At 45.5% G+C, this 18,151-nt stretch overlaps 1 protein-coding gene across 4 annotated transcripts in view; it reads left to right on the top strand.

Moving 5' to 3' along the window:
* The first annotated feature begins 11,957 nt into the window (after positions 1-11,957).
* LOC120758291 (contactin-3-like) overlaps positions 11,958-18,151 on the top strand; it is a 97,214-nt gene continuing 91,020 nt past the window's right edge. Inside the window, exon 1 of one of the 4 annotated variants that reach the window (XM_040076389.2) lies at positions 11,958-12,049. The gene's annotated coding sequence lies outside the window, so the exon portion shown is untranslated. Of the gene's footprint in view, positions 12,050-13,784; positions 14,004-18,151 lie in introns of those variants that run through there. The other 3 variants (XM_040076392.2, XM_040076391.2, XM_058422232.1) reach the window with 3 other exon arrangements.

Genomic DNA, 18,151 nt, shown 5'->3' with positions numbered 1-18,151 from the left:
CATTTGGAAACGGGACATAAAACGGACTTTTCCCTTTGCACCATGTTTAATGCTCATGCTCCTGAAGATATTTATTTAGAAAAACAATCAGATTCTGGTTGGCAGGGGACATAATAATCTAATAAGTTTTGCAGACTTATTTGGAATGGTAGCTATAAAAGACACCACCTATAAATTAAGGTTCAAAAGGTGATACAGAAACAGAATATTAAATAACAGCACCTTTCCCTAAGTTGAGTTAACTGTTCCAGCAAAATTTATTGCCAATCTGGCTACAACATCTGCAGAACTAAAGGAATTGCTAGAGAAAAATGAAACTTGTCTTTCTGCCAAAGTTTGGAGAGGCTTAAACAGAAATTAATATCCATAAGAAATCCTGGAACATTTTTGAAAAATTATCTGCCTGGCAATTCCTGCTGCTTTTCAGAGAAATAAAAGCATTTTAAAAGGCGTCTTTCACAGCGCAGCACAAACTTGCTCCACAGAAATGATGGTGCTTTGATACAACTGCTTTCAAATGTCGTCCCTGTGGTAAGGTAAATTTATGCTAATCACTCTTATTTCTATCAAAACAAATCTGATGCATTCTCTACAGAAACAGACACCAGGCTCTTGTATCCTCCCGGAACGTGGCACGTGTTGATGCTGAATGCAAGGGATATGGATGATAATGCAGGAGCACATCCCTATGAGCGGGTTCAAGGTGACACCTGAGGACAGTGCTCTCCTCTGGGTCATAAATCCTCTCTCTGGTGTGTGTTCCGGAGGAGAACTGCCAGAGCAGCTGAGATGGGCTGCAAGAGGCCTCAAAACTAATCAACACTCACCCATTTTTGCCTATAAAAGATCCAGCTGCTTATAGTCAAACCCGCTAATGGCTCTTCCTTTCAAATCCTGGAATCCTCCAGTTCCTTTTAATTACTAGATTGTAAGAGATTAATGGCACCAAGAATTCAGTCACTCCATGACATGCTGCTTCTCTTTTTTTCACTGGAATCTGATGCTTACAACCTCTACTATTTTTAAGAATAGACCATAGAAAAGAAGATAGTCTATGCTGTTACATTTTTAAATCTGAATTCTCTCTCTTCTCAGGGCACCTCTCAGAGGCTCTCTGGGCTGTTCCTCATTAGCAGGAGGCACATTGCATTGCCAAGCAACACTGTTGCTGAGGGACATGCCCAAATTCCTGACTCAGGGTGCAATGCCAGCACTGTTGGAAAACCTGGGTTTAAAATGGCAAGGCCCAGAGAAGAACATCAGCTGAACAAAGCAGCCTTCGGTACAAACTGAGATCCCGGTGCTGGGCAAGGGTAGGGGCTGAAACGCTGAATTCACGACCTAGAAAAAGAAATTTTGATTAGCCAGTAGTTGGTGGAGGACCAGAAACCAGGATTAAATCGACTCAGGGATGGCAAAAGACACAGCATTTGTATAGCATGAACTTCTCCAACACATGGAGCACTCTTCACCCCTGCTCAGTCTAACTGGGAGGAATTCTTTCACAGCATTAAAGGATCGTCAGGACTGTGAACAATGATTTCTGTTCATAATGCTTTGGTTGTTATGACACCTTCTGGCTGTGGATTTCAGCTAATTACAGTAATTATTTTATCCACAGCGTCTTCAGCTCTGGTAAAGTCACCACCCTCCCATTATCCATAAGCACTTCTGCACAGGGCAGGTCCCCTGTGCCCACAAGGACCAACATGTTTGGATTTTTCTTCCCAACAGAGCATCAGGGATAAATCCAAGGTGCTTCTTGGTTCTGGGATTTCAAACTTGCACAGTCCTCATGTGTAAATAAGTCCCTCATGCATATTTGATTGCTGCCTTGGGTGGCAATATCCCTGCCTTTAATATATGCGCACATTGTGCAGTTGCTGTGGGAACTGTAACTTTGAGGTTTCACAATTTAAAAAACAAAACGGAAAGAATGTATTTATAGCCTTTATTTATTTGGCTTATGAATCAACATGTTAATATTGATGCAATGGAAGAAGAAAGGAAAACAAACTTCTAAACAGAAAGCATAACATCAAACACTGATCTGTTTGCTTTTCTCTTCCACAAAGTTCCCACACCAGCAAAATCGCAGCAGCAGAAAGGGGAAGAATTCTAAACCAAGGGCCAGACAAAAGAGGAGAAAGCAAGCTGCAGAGAGGTGAACAGCTGAATTAAGTTCTTAGGGACCCAGTTTTGGCAGTCACAGATGACACCGTGCCTGAAGATGCTGTGACACATCCCAGGATCTGCCATCTCCAGGTGTTCCCCCAGGAGCCTCCAAGCTCACCCAAGGCTCAGGTGAGTGCCCCAGGCTGCTCAGGTAATCGCTGCACTGCTTTCCATAATCATCACTGAGGTCTGGGTGGTCACAGAATGTGGGATCTGGCTTTGCTTGTAGCTTTGGGCTTGTCTGAGCTCCCTTGAGGGGTTTGTGCTCTGGGGAGCTGCCCCAGCACTGTCCTCACTGACCATGTGAGTAGGACTGCTGTTGGTCCCGCTGAGAGTTCAAATCACAGGTATGTTATGAAGGAAAGAGAAAATTCCCCTCACAGGTGGCCCTGTGGGGTGAGTCCGTTCTCTCTGAGTCCGGGAGGGAGAGATGCTCCTGTGGTGACGTCAGAAGAGTAAAGCACTGTGGTTCATTTATTACACCAGGGAATTTCAGGGAAGGATCCAGCTCGATCCCTCTCTCCCTCCCAGGGCCAGGCCACTTCAGCACTTCCCTCTCAGATGTCCTTTACCTGCATTCCCACCATGGGAGTTATGGCCACAGAAAATGCCTGATATCAACCAAATGTGGAAGGAAGATAAAATCTTTCCACTCCTGTTTCACGGAGGGCTGGGATTGTGCCAGGGACACGGAGCAGGGCAGAGGAATGGGGAAGCAGCTCTGGTGTGTGGATGAAGTGGAATGAATTTCTACGATTGACCCACAAGTAACCAAGGGCCATCAAGCCTTGGGCACTCTGGCTAATTGTTGTAACCAATTAATAAGTTGGAGTCCACATAGTGAAGCCCAAGGAATGAACTTGAATGCAACAACTGCCTGAAGGTCGAGAGTTTTGTCACCAGGCTCAGGGTGGAGATGGTCATGGCAACAGAATTGGCTTTCTCTGAGATAGTCCTGTGATACATTAAAAAATATTCTGCTTTCCACTGATTCAGCAAAGACACGCAGTAGATTTCTAATTTAAAATATTAAGGGATCTCTTTTTTTTTGGTACAGAAAAGGGCTCTGCCATAAAGGTAAATACATTTGAAATAGACAGCAGTTCAAAGCAGCAGTCATGTATGAGACACAAATATTTACTTCTATTGTGACACAGTTCAGCACAGAGAAGTTGGCAGAAAGAATTGTGCTATAAGCACAAGTCCATCCTCCGCTTTCCTGTGTGATTACAGCTCATTTGGGCAGTGCAGTTTTCCCTGGCAATGAAGCCCTTAATAGCAGCTTGAGATTTCTGAAGGCTGACCCCGTGCTATTTGTACCCACCTCATCTCCGCATGCAGGTCCTTGTGAATAAAGCCACTTAGAGGGGACATTATAACTTAATTCTGTGATTAATGATTTGGATTCTGCTGGTAAACAAACCCTTCCCACTGCAGAGGGACAATGCTGGAGCCAAAGAAAGGGGCAAGAGCACACTGGCCCCTTCATCTGCTGATTATTAAGTTTTCTGGGATGTAATTATTTTTTATTCTTCTCTGATCCGTGCGGTCTGGTATCCATTTAATCTGCAGTCTGAAACTACATTTTGCAAAAGGTGAAAAATGAGGGATCTGATGCGTTCCTATAGGCTGGAAGAAAAGTGTGGAGCCGACTCCCAGCGCGGGGCTGCTCCCCACAGCTCTTTCAGACATGGCCATTATTGCCACTGTGCTGCGTGGATTTCATATCGCGGCGTAAATCTGTCAATTAGGATTGCAATTAGCACCCCTGACTAATCCTGCCCATGCTGGGAAGTTGCAGCATGCGAGCTCCTCACCAAAGGGGATGGTTTTGTTTCTTTGTTATTCCACTTTAATGCCAGTTGACAACTGCAGCGGTGGGGGATAGGACAGAAAATCGAGTTTTCTTTTTAGTGGGTGGTGAAGGGTTGATTAGAAAGGTTTCAGCAGAGGGTGAGGTCTTGATTCTCCTGTATTACTCAAAATTTTATATTCAAATTCACATTATGCATCAACTCCTACAGATTTGCTTTAAAATGAATGCTCCAAAGTTGCTCTGAACTTCATCAAGGACTTTGTCACAGGCTTTGTTCTCATGGATAGCAACAGCCCTTAAAAGTCTCATAAAAATGAAGTTATTCTTAACTGTGCAAACACACCCTCCCCACCATCATATTCTTCTATGATAAAGCCTTTATACACTCTCTTAACAGTATAAACTGATTTTTATTAATATATATATATATGTAAGCAATTAATGTGCTAACATTTAATGATGAAAATAATCCAGTCTTCAAATGTGACTAAAATGTAACTAAAAAAAAAAAAACAAAAACCAAGGAACAACAAAAAATTGATTTGGGCACTGTGTTTTGGTACAACATATGGGAAAAAAGGGATTTCTTTCTCTTTTTTCACTGTTTTCTTTACGCCAGTAGAGGGCACAACAGTTTAAATCACATTTACTTCATACACAGTGGGCCGTAACAGAGGCAATTTAAAAATTCATGGGGAAAAAAAACCCCTCCACATCTATTTCCAATAATGAAAATTTTGTGGCATTTTCCTGCATTATCCAGGAACTGCTAATAGCAAAAAGAACGTTATTTAAATGATTTTGCATTCCACAACTGCAAGAGGGTTTGAGTGTTTCTGTCGAGTTCACTATCAGAAAGCAAATTTTTGGGCAATGGGATTAAGGGAACGAAAGATAATGAGATGGAAGTGCATGAATAGAATAAAAGCAGTGTTAATTTAAACCCAAACCCCCATTAATTTTCTGCTTCTAAATAATAGGAGTTGGCATATTTGTGACTTTTAAATCAAATTTATATAAAAAATTGGTAAACTTTCTGTACAAATCACCTCTGCAATGGGAAACAAACTCTTGGGGTAATTTTTCATTGCATTATTCCATCTGACATCCATGTAAAGGGAATTAGAGAGGCTTGGGATAAACCACGGGCTTGAAAATGACAAAACAGCGGTTCTACTTTTCATGCATAGCTTAGGATCCTTTCATCCCAGAGTTTATTTCTGGAAAGGCTTTGAAAAATCCTCAAGTCAATAGATTAATAGCTTACCTGGAATTGTAAAGGAAAAATTAATTAACAGAAAGAGCATCCAGTGGGACAAAGTTTAATAAAACACAGGAAAAAAGAAAACAACCCAGTAACTTGTTTTCCTCCACTTTCTGGCCAACATCTCCAAATTTTTGGAGCCAGCTCCGTGAAGAGTTCCAGTGAGTAGAAAACCTGATCTTGGATTGATTCTAATGCTGAAATTAGAGATGTTATCTTCCAGCCAACCAGCACTCTGCTGTCAAGGGAAGTTTGACAGAATTATTGAAGAACGTGGAAATTTGCCAGCCATGGATGGAATTGGCGTTTGGGAGGGGGGCACAAGAAGGATCAACAGCAGGAACTGGGAAAATCATATATTATCAACTCAAATTCTCTTAGAATCTTCCTTTTATTTTAACATTCTCCAAGTATTTAAAAGTCTGCTTTCAATGTGTTAAGGTTCACAAGTGCCCTGACGCTGAGCTGCAGGAACATTCTGGCTGGAGGTCACTGACATGCTGTTTTCCTTATTTTTCCTGCACAAAGACATTTGCACAGGGCCATTTGTATTCATTACTGACGCAGAGTTTTCCCATCAGGGTATTTATAGATCTCAAAATTATTAATATTTGATTTAGGGAAGTATTCTTAACCCGGGCAGGAATTAAGGCGTGTGTATTTTCATGGAGACAAACGTAAACAGTGGCTGAAATATTTCACCAAATCCAAGCTCCTGGGGCCCTTTTTTGCCTTGTTTATCTCTCAGGTAGGCTGGTTTTCATTTTGTTCCTTTCCAGGTCACTGTTATTTATGCTCCTTGTTTTATCTGGCTGCATCTGATCCTGCTGGCAAAGGATTAAATGCATTTACCTTTTCTTCCCCTCAGACATGTTTGGGATGCCTGAGCTAACTCATGAATGAAACTGCATAATGCTGAAGCCTGATCCTCCTTTATCATATTAACATTTCAAGTGTCAGATGCTTTTTAAAGTTCTGCAGAATTACTCCTTGGCTGCATGGAAGGTGCTGTGTAAGAAATGGCTGAAGGGATGAAAACTGGCTGCCATGAATTCCCCAGCTAGGAGGGAAAGCTTTGGGAAAGACTAAAATCCTGCATCACATTTGCAAGCAAATATTGTCCCATTACAGAAATAACTTTAAAAATATGAGTTAAGCAATTTGGAGTAGAATGAAAAATCTCTGTGAGGCCAAGGAGGGAAGGAGGAGGAGCTGCTGTTTCCTTCTCTCCTCCTTGGCATGACAATGCCAGTGATCACATTTCAGAGCACTTTTCAGGAGTATTTCTTTGCTGGTCAAATATTTACCAACCACATTCTACTGCCAGTGGCTTTCTGTTCTTTGGTCTTTGTATTCACCCCCTGAACAGCAAATTCACAGTCAGGCTCTGGATTCATTTATCCTCTGTGGGTTCACCCCCTCAAAAACCAGTTTGAGCCCAGAAGAGGAGTCATTTCTCCTCCAGAGAGAGCCTTCTGCCCTGTGAGAGCTCCTCAACACTCTAAACAAATTCTCTCATTTCTTTAACAAACTAAGCTGAGCTTTCGGTGGAATTAAACCCTCTCATTTAGAAAATGTTCCGTATTTAGCAAACTTGCATAGTACATCAGGCAATTTGTTGGAACAAAGGGTGGCAGGGGTGGTGGGAATATAATTTTGTGTCTAATTGGATTTGATTAGGAAAGTTACACAGCCCATCACTCAGCTTCCAGGACAGCCATAAAATGTCTTTGCCTTCCACGGAATTGCTGGCCAGGCCTCCAGGCATCAGGCTGGCTCCTGCTGAACACTTCAGCTCAAGGTTGCCAGTTAATGGGTAATGATAAGAACTGATCCCTTGCATTTTAATGGTTGTGACAAAATCAGGCAGAAGTACTGCAAAAATAACTTGAAATATAGGGGAGCGATCGTATTTTAATGCCTGGTAGCTGCAGATGTTCAAATTACTGTAATGCTATTAAAATGAGTAGCTATTAATACACAAATATTTCAACGCCACACAAAAGCAGAGTCAAAAAAACCAACCCTGAAATAATGATAAAACTAAAATTGCCTGTTTATTGGAATTAGCCTTCAATCACTTCTTTCTAATGGGCAAAAGGCTGCACGTCTGACAGCACAACTCTCATTGCTCTTCCTCCCAGAGTTCACAGATTGCTTTTATGCCTCCATCTACCTATATGTGAAATCATTTCCCCATTTTAATTTTCTTTCCCTGTGATTTCAAGATATTGTGTATCAGTTTGCACTCACTGGGCACTCAACCTTCCTATTATAACTTTCTTTCTGTGCGATGCTCTCCAGCACAATTGCACATAATCCACTTTCTTTGATGGCTTTTGGAAGAGTCACTGCAGCCTGCTGCAGGTCCTGCCTGCATTCAGGACATTTGCACCCACAGAACACCACTGGGGTTATCACAGAGGCGTAAACCCTTCATGCAGGCTCTGTCAGGGCAAAGTGAGGCTTCCAGTGCTGCACTTTAATCCAGCCACAGAATTAATTTCCTTAACACAGACAGGGCCTCTCATTACACCTCCCCCCTCCGGCCCTTCCCTCCTGCTGCTCCCAACACCAGTTGCACTCTCCATTTATTAGCACCAGCAGCAGCTCATGGAGGCAATGAAATGGGAATTTTAAGATGCTCAGGGATTTAATCAATTGGGTCCGATGCCAAAGGAAGTTTCCCATCCAATTCAGTGAAATTGGGCCAGAGCTGTGCTGGCTGCTTCTGAGAACAGAATTATTTTAAGATAACGCCTCCCAGGCCTGTGGAGAGCAGGATTATCCAAGGTGGGGGTAAAATCCAGCTGGCCATGGGCACGAGGAGCTTGGCTGATGTTGGGGTCAGTGCTGGTGACCATGGACCAGGCAAAGCAGGGAATGCAGCTTATCCTGTGGCACCACCACACCAAGGGATCTCCCCTTGGCTTGTGACACAGATACTCCCAAAAAACCCCAGTTGTTACAGCTGACCTCGATCTTGAAAGAAATGCACAATCTCTTAACTGTGCCTGCAGATCAAGCCCTCAGATTAGTTGGTATCAGTGTCAGCTTAAGGAGGGAAGTGTCACTTAAAAATTAGGAAGATTAAATTGACATTAAGCACTTCTCTTTAAATAAGAATTTCATAACGGGAAAGATTTTTCTCCTCATTTAATGGCATCCAAAGAATCCTATATTTTGACCATATATTTTTTGCCATTGACACTATTAAGCCTAAAAGCGTGATTGGAGAAGGTGGGCTGCTCTAACCTTTACACCTAGAAGGACTGAAAATTGAATTTTCAACAGGTTTTAAATTTATTTTTAATATTCTACTTTCTAGTGGCTGTTTCTGTTAATTGAAGCTGATAGTGATTGTCAGTGGTAAGACCAGACTAACGGTCCATTGAGGCCCATTGGCAAGATGCCACTTTGGCAACGTCCTAGAGATGTTTCACAAACCAAGTTCAGCTTAAGCCTGAGGTGAGTTATTTGGTATTTCTGCCAGTGGTAAGAGAAACTCTTCAAAAGCTAAAGCAGCTGGGAGAAAAGCACTGATTGATTTATTTTTTTTTCTGGAGGAATTCACGGTGCATCTGAGTCTGCTTGTTACTGGTGGCTAAATTCCCATCTAAAATTTGAAAAAGAAGGTTTGTCAAAGCAGGACACAAAAGTTATACGGGCAACCCATGTGTGAAAACATGAACATAGAAAAATTGCTTGGAAATTGATACAGCAACTAAAGCAGAGGACAGTGAGAGGGTGTAGTTGATAGGAGCAAGAGCTCAGTTGGTAGTTTAGGTTCACACCAGCTGCCATCAGGATGGACAGGGTTAAGCCAGGTCTTTGAAACAAATTTTTAATTGGGAAGTTTAAATATGATCTTCATGGACCTGCTTACACCTGTGCAGGGTTTGGTTTTTTTCCCACTTTGGTTCCTAGGAAGCGTTAATTAGACAACACTAGAGTAGAGGCATTGCTGCTCATCACATGTAATTTCAGAGAGCTGTCGACAGTGACGTTTGAATGACAAGTGGAAATGAAAAAAAAGAAAAAATCATTAGCTGGAAGGAGTGCGAGACTGGCAATTAAGTTGTTATTATTGAACGTGAATACTGCAGTGGGTTCAGAAGCCCCAGATGGCAGAAGGGCAGCACAGGCTCAGGGGCTGTGTGGAAACATTCCAGGTAACCTCAGAGAATTCACTGTCTGCAAATTGTTTCCCTTCAGTAAGTACATGGCGATACTGCAGCTTTGCTGTGTTTTCTGGAATGAATACAGGGAAAGCACTTACAAACTCACTATTTCTGCATGCCTGGGTTGCTGGAAAATAAGTGAGGGGAAGAGTGGGTTTTGTCCTTTTTAACTTGTCATCTTAAAGATTAGAGTCATCTTTTCAACCTCACAATCTCATAAAGTGCCTCTCTGACAAACTTAAAATAAAAGCATCTTTTATGTGGCCTAACTTGATACCTATGACAGGAATTTGAAGTCCTTGACTTAACTGAAATTGAAAAAATATATTAGTTGGCCAAAGGAGTCCAAAGATGGGGCTGGAGGTGACAAAGGACACCAGACAAGGCAAGCTGCAGGATGCATTTTCAGAATTCAAACAGCCTCTGGGGTCGGTCAAGCATAAAAATACAGGCTATCCTTCTCACGCTGGTCTTGCACAGCTAAAGCTGATATTTCCACGGTGAGAGCTGTGCCACAGGTCCCCGACCTTGTCAGCTCTTGTAAGAACTCGGGTGTTGTGAATACGTGACCAGCAGAGCTCTGCAGAAGCCAAATCTGCATTTGGGGTTTGCTCCTGCCCCGTGCTCAGCCACTGCTCCACAGAGGAGCTCACAGCCTGAGCTGGAGCTCGCTGGGGAACCAAGGCTTGAGCCCAGCCCTAGCGAAGGCTTTGTGCAATAGTAACTGAAAGTTCGTATTGCCTTCCAGGCAAAAGCCCAAAGTGGAATTTCAGAGATGTGGTGAGGTGATCAGACCGTGCTACATCAGCTCCAAGCAGGCTGAGAGCATCCTCCTGCTCCGTGCCAGGGCTGAGCTGGACCTCGCTGGTACAAATCTCTGCGCTGAGCTCATGGTAACTCATTAAATCCCTGTAATTCTATCATGTCTACGAGTCCTATTTGATCACACTCTGCCAATTAAAAATGCATCTTGTTTTTCTGAGCTAATTTATTTTTTGACATCCCTTCCTCTGACCAGTTCCACGTTTCATTACAAAAGTGGCTGCACTTCTGTGCTGGACATTTCTTGATTAGAGACCTGCACACGCATGGAAATTAAGGACATCTCTTCAGGTCAGGGCTCCTACACCAAGTCTGGGTCAACAGATGCTGTGTCAAGTCTCTGCTATCCCCAGAGGAGATGTTATTGTTTCTCAGCCAGCACATTTCAATAATTCATGACACAACTGGACAGAAAGGGAAACGGAGGTGACAGTCACTTAAATCTTATTTGCTGAAGAAGCAAATTGTTTTCCTCACGTCCTTCCTCCTTATGCCATGACAGCAAAGCATCCACCACCCTGTCCAGAATTCCTCTGTGTACAGAAGGACAGACATCAAGTTCCTTTCTCCCTTCTGGGAAGGTCCCAGCACAGGGAGGAGCTGGAGCTGCTGGAGAGAGCCCAGAGGAGGCTCCAGGATGAGCAGAGGGATGGAGCAGCTCTGCTGGGAGGAAAGGCTGGCAGAGCTGGGATTGTTCACCTGGACAGGAGGAGCTTTGGGTTCACCTCACTGTGGCCTTGCAGAGCCTGAAGGAGCTCCAAGGAAGATGTAGAGAGGCTGATTAGAAGGGATGGAGTAACAGGAGAAGGGGGAATGGCTTCCCACTAGCAAAGGGCAGGGCTAGATGGGATATTGGGAATAAATTCTACCCTGTGATGGTTCTGAGGCCCTGCCACAGAGTGCCCAGAGCAGCTGTGGCTGCCCCTGGACCCCTGGCAGTGCCCAAGGCCAGGCTGGACAGGGCTGGGAGCAGCCTGGGACAGGGGAAGGCGTCCCTGCCATGGCAGGGGTGGCACTGGATGGGATTTAAGGTCCCTTTTCACCCAAACCACTCTGTGGTGCTGTGGTTGACTCTCTTACATCAACACTTAACTTGCGGCTCTGAAGACAAAGTGATCCCTGGCAAAACTGGATTTCAACTGAGGCACAGGGAGCTAATGCACACTTTATTATAACGCACAATTCACTGTGCTTTGGGATGCTGAAAGATAATACAGGTTTCAGGAAATTTAGTACCACCTACTTTAAAAAAAAAAAAAAATAAAAAGGACTTAAAGGAATTCTGCTCTGCCTTAATTACACCACCCAGCTCTAATGCTTCGATCAGCCGGAGCCAGATCCAATAAAACCTCCACCCGGCTCCTGCACAGCGATCTACGTGAACCTGACTCCTTCCCTGGGCTTCCAGCCCAGAAACGAGATGGAGTTTTTTATTTAAGCCGTAACGCCTCAACTTTCCCCGGCAGCGCATCCACCGTGAGCGGGTGGGTCCAGCGGGGCTCTCGGGGGAACCCCGGCCGCCAGCGGAGCATCCTCGGCGCCACCGGGCCCGGCTGCGTCCGGAGGGGCTGGGCAGGGCTGGGCAGGGCTGTCCAGCCCCGGGGCGGTGAGGATCCGTGAGGATCCGTGAAGATCCGCGAGGAGCGGTGGGCGGGAGATCGCGCCGGGCCCGCCCCGTCGCCGGCAGCGCCGCTCCAGAAGAGGCGCCGGGAGCCGCGGGAGCCGCAGGATTACGGCGCCGGCTCCGCGGGGGAAGGCAGCGCTGCGGCGGCTGGAAAGGCTCGGCTGCAGGTGGGCAACTTCGGGGAACAAAGTTGGGGAGCGCCGAGCCCCCCGCATCCCTCGGGGGGGATGGAGCCGGGCTGGGGGAGCGAGCACCGGGGACACGGAGGGTCCCCGCCGGGAGGCGGGATGCGGCGCCAGGCACGGGCGCTCGGTACGTGCCGCTGCCCGCCTGGGTGATCCTCGCTGGTGGGATTTGCGAGGCTCCTCGCCTGCCTGCCTGCCTGCAGGGAGCTGCTGTCCCCCCTCCGTCCGCCTGTCCCGGGGGCCGGGGCTCCGCCAGGCGCCCGTGGCTCCCCCGAGGGCTGGGGATGCTCCCCGGCTCCGGCGGCGCCGGAGCGTGCGGCTGCTGCTGCTCCGAGCCCCGGCGCGGGGTCTGGGCTTTTCCCACCCCCCCTCCTAGAATTGTTCTGAGTCTGGAGTTGCTCAAGTTCTAAAGCTGGGCGGCTCTGGCTTTGCTTTTAATTAAGTGCTAATTGTCTCAAACGCGAGGAGGCGCGTCCGGGAGCTCGCCCCCAGCCCTGGTGGGGCTCTGGCGTGTTGGCTTGAAGCAACCCCCGCACCACGCCAGTGAAGGCTCGTGGAAAAGCCTTTTCCCTTTCCCTCTCGAATGAGAATTCCGCTCTTTCTGCGCGTTCCTCGCGGTCGTTCGGGTTTGACGGAATCCTGGCGATCGCGGAACTTTGCCGTCAGCCGGGGCAGAGCGCACCGAGCTGGCCGCCAAGTTTCAGCCGTGGCTCGGCGGCTCGGCACAGCCGCTGCCTCCGCTCCCCGAGCAGCCTCGGCAGGGTTCGCCTGCTCTGCTGCTCCTTCTGTAACCACCGATGTGCTGCTCCTTCTCTGAGCAGCCCCTTCTCCAACCACTGCTCTGCTGCTCCTTCTGTAACCTCCGATGTGCTGCTCCTTCTGTAACCAGCCCCTTCTCCAGCCACTGCTCTGCTGCTCCTTCTGTAACCTCCGATGTGCTGCTCCTTCTCTAAGCCCTGCTCTGCCTTTTCTCTCACAACTTTACGTTTGTGGTTCGTACCTGGCTGGCTGCGAGCTGCCCGTGTCCCCTGCGTGGTGCTGGGCGTGTGACCTCGTTGCCAGCCCAGCCTGGTTGCCTGGCTGTGGTTAACCCAAATCCAAGGACCATTTTGTTGGATGCATCAGAGGGAGATCAGCCCATTCCTGATGGGGGGGTGATCCAGCAGTAGGGTGGGAATTGGTTGGTCAGGATTACCTTACACACTGACACACGCACAGAATCAATCCTGATTTTTAGCTGTCCTCAACGCGCGTGTTTTACACGAGGGGAAAGAATGTCGGTGTTTTTATTGTGAGTGCAAAAATCAAAACCAAGACCTTATGGTCTTGATCAAGATCTGTTTATTTTGATCTTTATGATCAAAACCAGGGAACTTTCCGAAGTATTGACTTCTGTATTTTGCAAGAGAAACTTAAACTCCAGCTTAAGCTGCATGCTGGACTTGTTCGGTGATGTATTTTTTAAACGTATATGGGAAATTATGAACAAAATACTAAAATCAGGAATGGAAATACTGAACTTGTAAGCACTGAAAGTGTGTTACCACCCCATGTGGAGTTGTTCCAGAAAGTTGTTTATTATGCAAGAGACTTCCCATAGTAATCTGGCAAATGCATTAGTGAAAGCATTTGAGGGGAGTGACTGGTGAAGGTGTTTGACTCTTGCCAAAATGCTGCCGGGTTGGTGTTGGGGCTGCAGCCAAAGGCACAGAGTGCTGCTCCTCAGGGCTCCCACAGCATCCTCGGTCCTTCTGCTTCTCCCTCGGACTCTGGCGTTGCCTTGCACTGCAGGGGATGGATGAACCGCAGGTTTGGAGCTGGAAGCAGCGGTGTTTTCTGGGAATGGAGCAGTGGGAGGTGCTGCTCGGGATCTGGCAATGGCTCTGGGGATTTTCCAGACTGGGTTTTGTGGATGGCACCTCAATGAATAGGACAGGTAGGGGTTGTCTAGCTGATCTGAAGCTTGGGTTTTTTTCTGTTTTAAGGAAGGTAAACCACTGGATTTTGGGGGGTTTGGAGCTGCTGTGGGGTGGTGGCAAGGTTGCAGCCCAGGCACTCACTCAGCTCCAGTGCTGCTGGCTTAACTTGGGGTCTTGTCCAGAAACCTGAGCATGCATCCAGCTGGCTGCACACCCTGCAAATCCTTGAGCTGGCTGTGATACATGGACCTACCTAGACAACTTGCTCTTTAAATTCCTAAAGATCACGTCACCGTAGCTAAGGAGCCGTGCCGTATTTTCCTGTCGCTTTTCTGTGGTGCTTCTGTTGGAGCTTCCACCCACAAACAAATGCTTCCAGCCACTTGTGCAGGGGAGGTGGTTTTGGTTGTTTGTTTTTTTCTGAGCGAGCCTCGCTGTCTTTGATGTTGTTTATGTTGATGTTGTGGTGCTTCTTGTGGGAATTTTCCCATTGCAGTACCACAAGAACATCTTAATGCTGTTGTGGTACAGCAACGGGAGGTTTCTGCAAATAGATTCAATCTTTTTACTGTTCTTCCAGGAAGAGGCTGAGCCTTACAAGTGACATAAGCCAGTGGTTTTATATGTATGGAAGTGATTATCAGGATTTACTTTGATACCAGAAGACACAGATTAACTGCTGTCTGCAAACAAGATTTTTTGTGTATTCACAGTGGCTTGAGGAGTGTCTGAGGAGCCAGCAGGGACAGGGAAGTTATTAGTGATTGGGCATGACTGGGGCTGGAGGTGACAGCATCCCTCCTGACTTTGGGTGACTTGAGAAATAATCACAAGCCTGGTCTTGGTTTACTAGATCAAGGAAAATGGGAAGTTTGGTCATATGTAAAGTAATTTTTCATCCTTCTTGGTGCTCAGCTTGGAGCTAGGTCTGTCTTCTTGTGCTGTCAGATCCATAACCTCCTATTCCTGCTGGGAAACCAGGGAACAGTGGATTAGAGTCCCATGGGATCCACACACACACATTGAACACTGCTGGAGATAAAAGTGTTGAGAAATGACTTTTTCAAGGGACTTGTGTGGTGCAAGCAGTGCTTGAGCTCCTGTTGTGCAAGGGTGATGTCAAGATGGATGAAACATCAGAATAGTCTGAAATTAACTTTTGTTTGAAGGAGCTTAGGAACTTGATGTTTTGGTTCTTCAAAACTGAATGTGCCACAGGAACTGGCTCTGGAAATGGATTTGCCTTGGTGCTCTGCTGCTGTTGTCCTTAAAATAGATGTTCAGCGATAGGAATTCTTTTTTCAGGTATTTCCATTTGTTTGTTTTGTTTTGCAGCTGTGCAGCTGAAGTTTCCCTCTCTCGGCCAAACCAGGGATAATTCAGTCAGTGATTATCCCATTGAAAAGCAACTGGAATTCAGAAAAAACAAGACTGGAAGAGCTGTAGTTCCCTCCTGTGCCAACATCTCCACCTTGGATTTAGTGAAGCTGTTTAGAATTGTAGCCCAAACTTTTCAGTGGAGATTTGATGGTCCACGTTTTATAGACTGTGATGTAGGAAACTGAATTACAGGCAAAAATTGAATAATTATCACTGATAATTTGTAATGTGCCTTAACCAGGAAAAGTTTAGGTAAAGGCTGCAGGTTTGCATAAGCTGGGAAGGACTTTTCTCTTTCAGATCTCAAAGAGCCTGACAGTTCTCTTGTCCACTGAGACAGATGAAAACCAGATCAGAGTCGATGCCCTTTCAAACAGAAGTGTATCCAGGAGAGCACTGTTGGGGTAACAAAAGTGGGAAGGGAAAAAAAAAAACAAAACAACCCTTTGAGCTTTGACTACAGTCGACTGAAATTTACTGTACAGAGATTATTTGGTTTTAAACTGCTGTCTCATACAAAGAAAAGATTTAATACAGAGTGAGAGGAAGTGGCAGGAGTTCAAAAATCTTATGGATTCTCAGTCTTCCTGATTGAGTGAAGATTGAAGGTGGTGGGCAGCTGATGAAATAATGGAGTTGGTATTTTATTAGTGTGAAGTTGAAATTTGGTGTGAGAAAATACCAATGGAAATGCTGGTCATGGTGTTTATAGCATTGGCTTTATTTTTAGAGAGCAGTTAGTTTTAAACCCTAAAGTTTCACTTTTAAAATGTAGTAAAGTATAATAATACTCATTAAAATAAGTAATACTTTCCTTTGGCATAGCTGATGTGGGAATTTTTCCCAAATTGTAACGTCCAGGTGTTTTTCTCTTGAAAAATTGATCTGTTAATTAATGCAGGGAATAATTAATTAACTGGCAGAGATGTTGCACTTCCAGCTGGAGGAGGCAGCAGTGGGAGCTACTGAGGTTGTGCTCAGCCCTGGCCAATCCCACCTGCAGCTCCTGCTCTTCTGGAGAAACTCATTTAATGGGAACAGCCAGGATTTGAAACCTGAATGTGTATTTTAGTGTTTTTTTTAATCCTGATTGCACGCAGGAGGGACTTTACCTGTGTTTAACTGAATCATGGAGTGTTTCAAATCTGGGCTGCAGAGCTGCCAGGCTGGGGGGCTCCCAGAAAATGAGATTTGGGCTGTAAAAGGTTTTGGAGTGAATGGCAATAGGAAAAGTAAAGAAGAGCAGGAATGACCAGACTTGTCTGGGAGGTTCTTTTTGTCAGCCAGTTCTTGGCTGCTGGAAAATCCAAATAAAGCATTTCTGAGCTTGCAGTTTGAGGGGGGAGCACTGACTTTGATGGCAAGGAGTGAATGGGTGGGAGCAGGAAGGAGCTGAAAAAACATCTTTGTGCAAGTGAAATCTGGCTTACAAGACAGTGCCACCAACATCCCTGAGGAGCCTTGTGTGATGTGCTGCAGTGTGAGCAGCTCTCTCTGCTTTCCTGGTCCCTGCTTTGCAGAACGAGCCCAGAATGGCTGAACCGGTTCAGCTGTTACAGATCAGTCCCTCCACACTGGGTTTAAATGAAAAAAAAAACCACCTAAATAAAGCAGTTTCTAACCCTAGGAAGTCACTTGTGTAGTGCACAAAGGAAGCTTTGGGGTCCAGAGCTGTTCTGTCTGAGAGATGGACACAGCACTGCAAGAGGCACCAGGTGTGGGCAGGTCTCCTGCCTGTTCTGTAGATGTGTTCCTATATCCTGTTCCTTTGGGTTTGAGATATGTGGCTGAGGAAAGACACACTTGTACATTGAATTTTAACAGAGAAGTGAGAAGTCTTGAATTTGACTGTAGTTTTGAAACAGTGGTTTGAGCCTCGTTGAAAATCTATGGTTAAATCCAGATTCCTTTTCCACCAACATTTTAAGTGGTAATGAGCTACCCTGGTATTAACTATTCTAAAAACACTCCTCTCACTATTCCTGTTTTTTGTGACTGACTCTTAAAAAAAAAAAAAAAAAAAAATCCTACTGCTTTTCCAGCGCTGCTGAAATCACAGTGCCATGTTCCTGATGTGGGAAGCATATTTCACTTCAATAGGCCTTGACAATTCTGAAGAGTATTACTGCTCAACATGTTCAGGCCTTTTGTGAGATGTAAAATACAATAAATTACAGCTGTTTGTAGCTGTAAACCTCTCGTTGGAGTAAACTGGTGGGGAAAATCAACTGGCTTTCCACAGTCTGGCTCAATGTGAAGCATGTCCAGCCTGCCTTTTGCCTGTGCTGAGGTCAGGACAGTAATTTCCAGCGTAGTGCAGTGCTTGCCTACATAAGGAGCAATTCCTGTCTAATCCAATCCAGGGTGGATCAGTAAATGATAAATTCTGTTCAGCTTGCAAGCATACAGATTTTCATAGTTCATTTGCAGAAGGATCACGCATCTCTGCATTCGAAGGCATTCCATTTGTTGAAGTTGGCGTCTCTTAGCATTCCTGGTAAAGTGTGCAAGATGAGAAATACTGTTCTAATGACATATTGCTGTGGAGTATTTTATAGGGAGAAGCCGGCAGATTCAGCCGGTATGGTTGTTGCAGAAACCAATATTTATTTCCCTGGATATTGCAAAATGTTTGGATTTTATCCTGACTTCTTAAAGCTCAGTGCAGTCACCTGGATGTGTCTGTCCCACCTGTCCTGCTGCTTTCTAAACCCATGAAAACAGGGTCTGTTTTTGCCAGAGTGGGGGGATACTTGATTTTTATGAGGTGCTGGAGCAGGTAACA

Source organism: Hirundo rustica, chromosome 12 (genome assembly GCF_015227805.2).
Source record: "Hirundo rustica isolate bHirRus1 chromosome 12, bHirRus1.pri.v3, whole genome shotgun sequence".
NCBI classification, from domain to species: Eukaryota; Metazoa; Chordata; class Aves; order Passeriformes; family Hirundinidae; genus Hirundo; species Hirundo rustica.
This window is presented reverse-complemented; position numbering and strand designations above follow the sequence as displayed.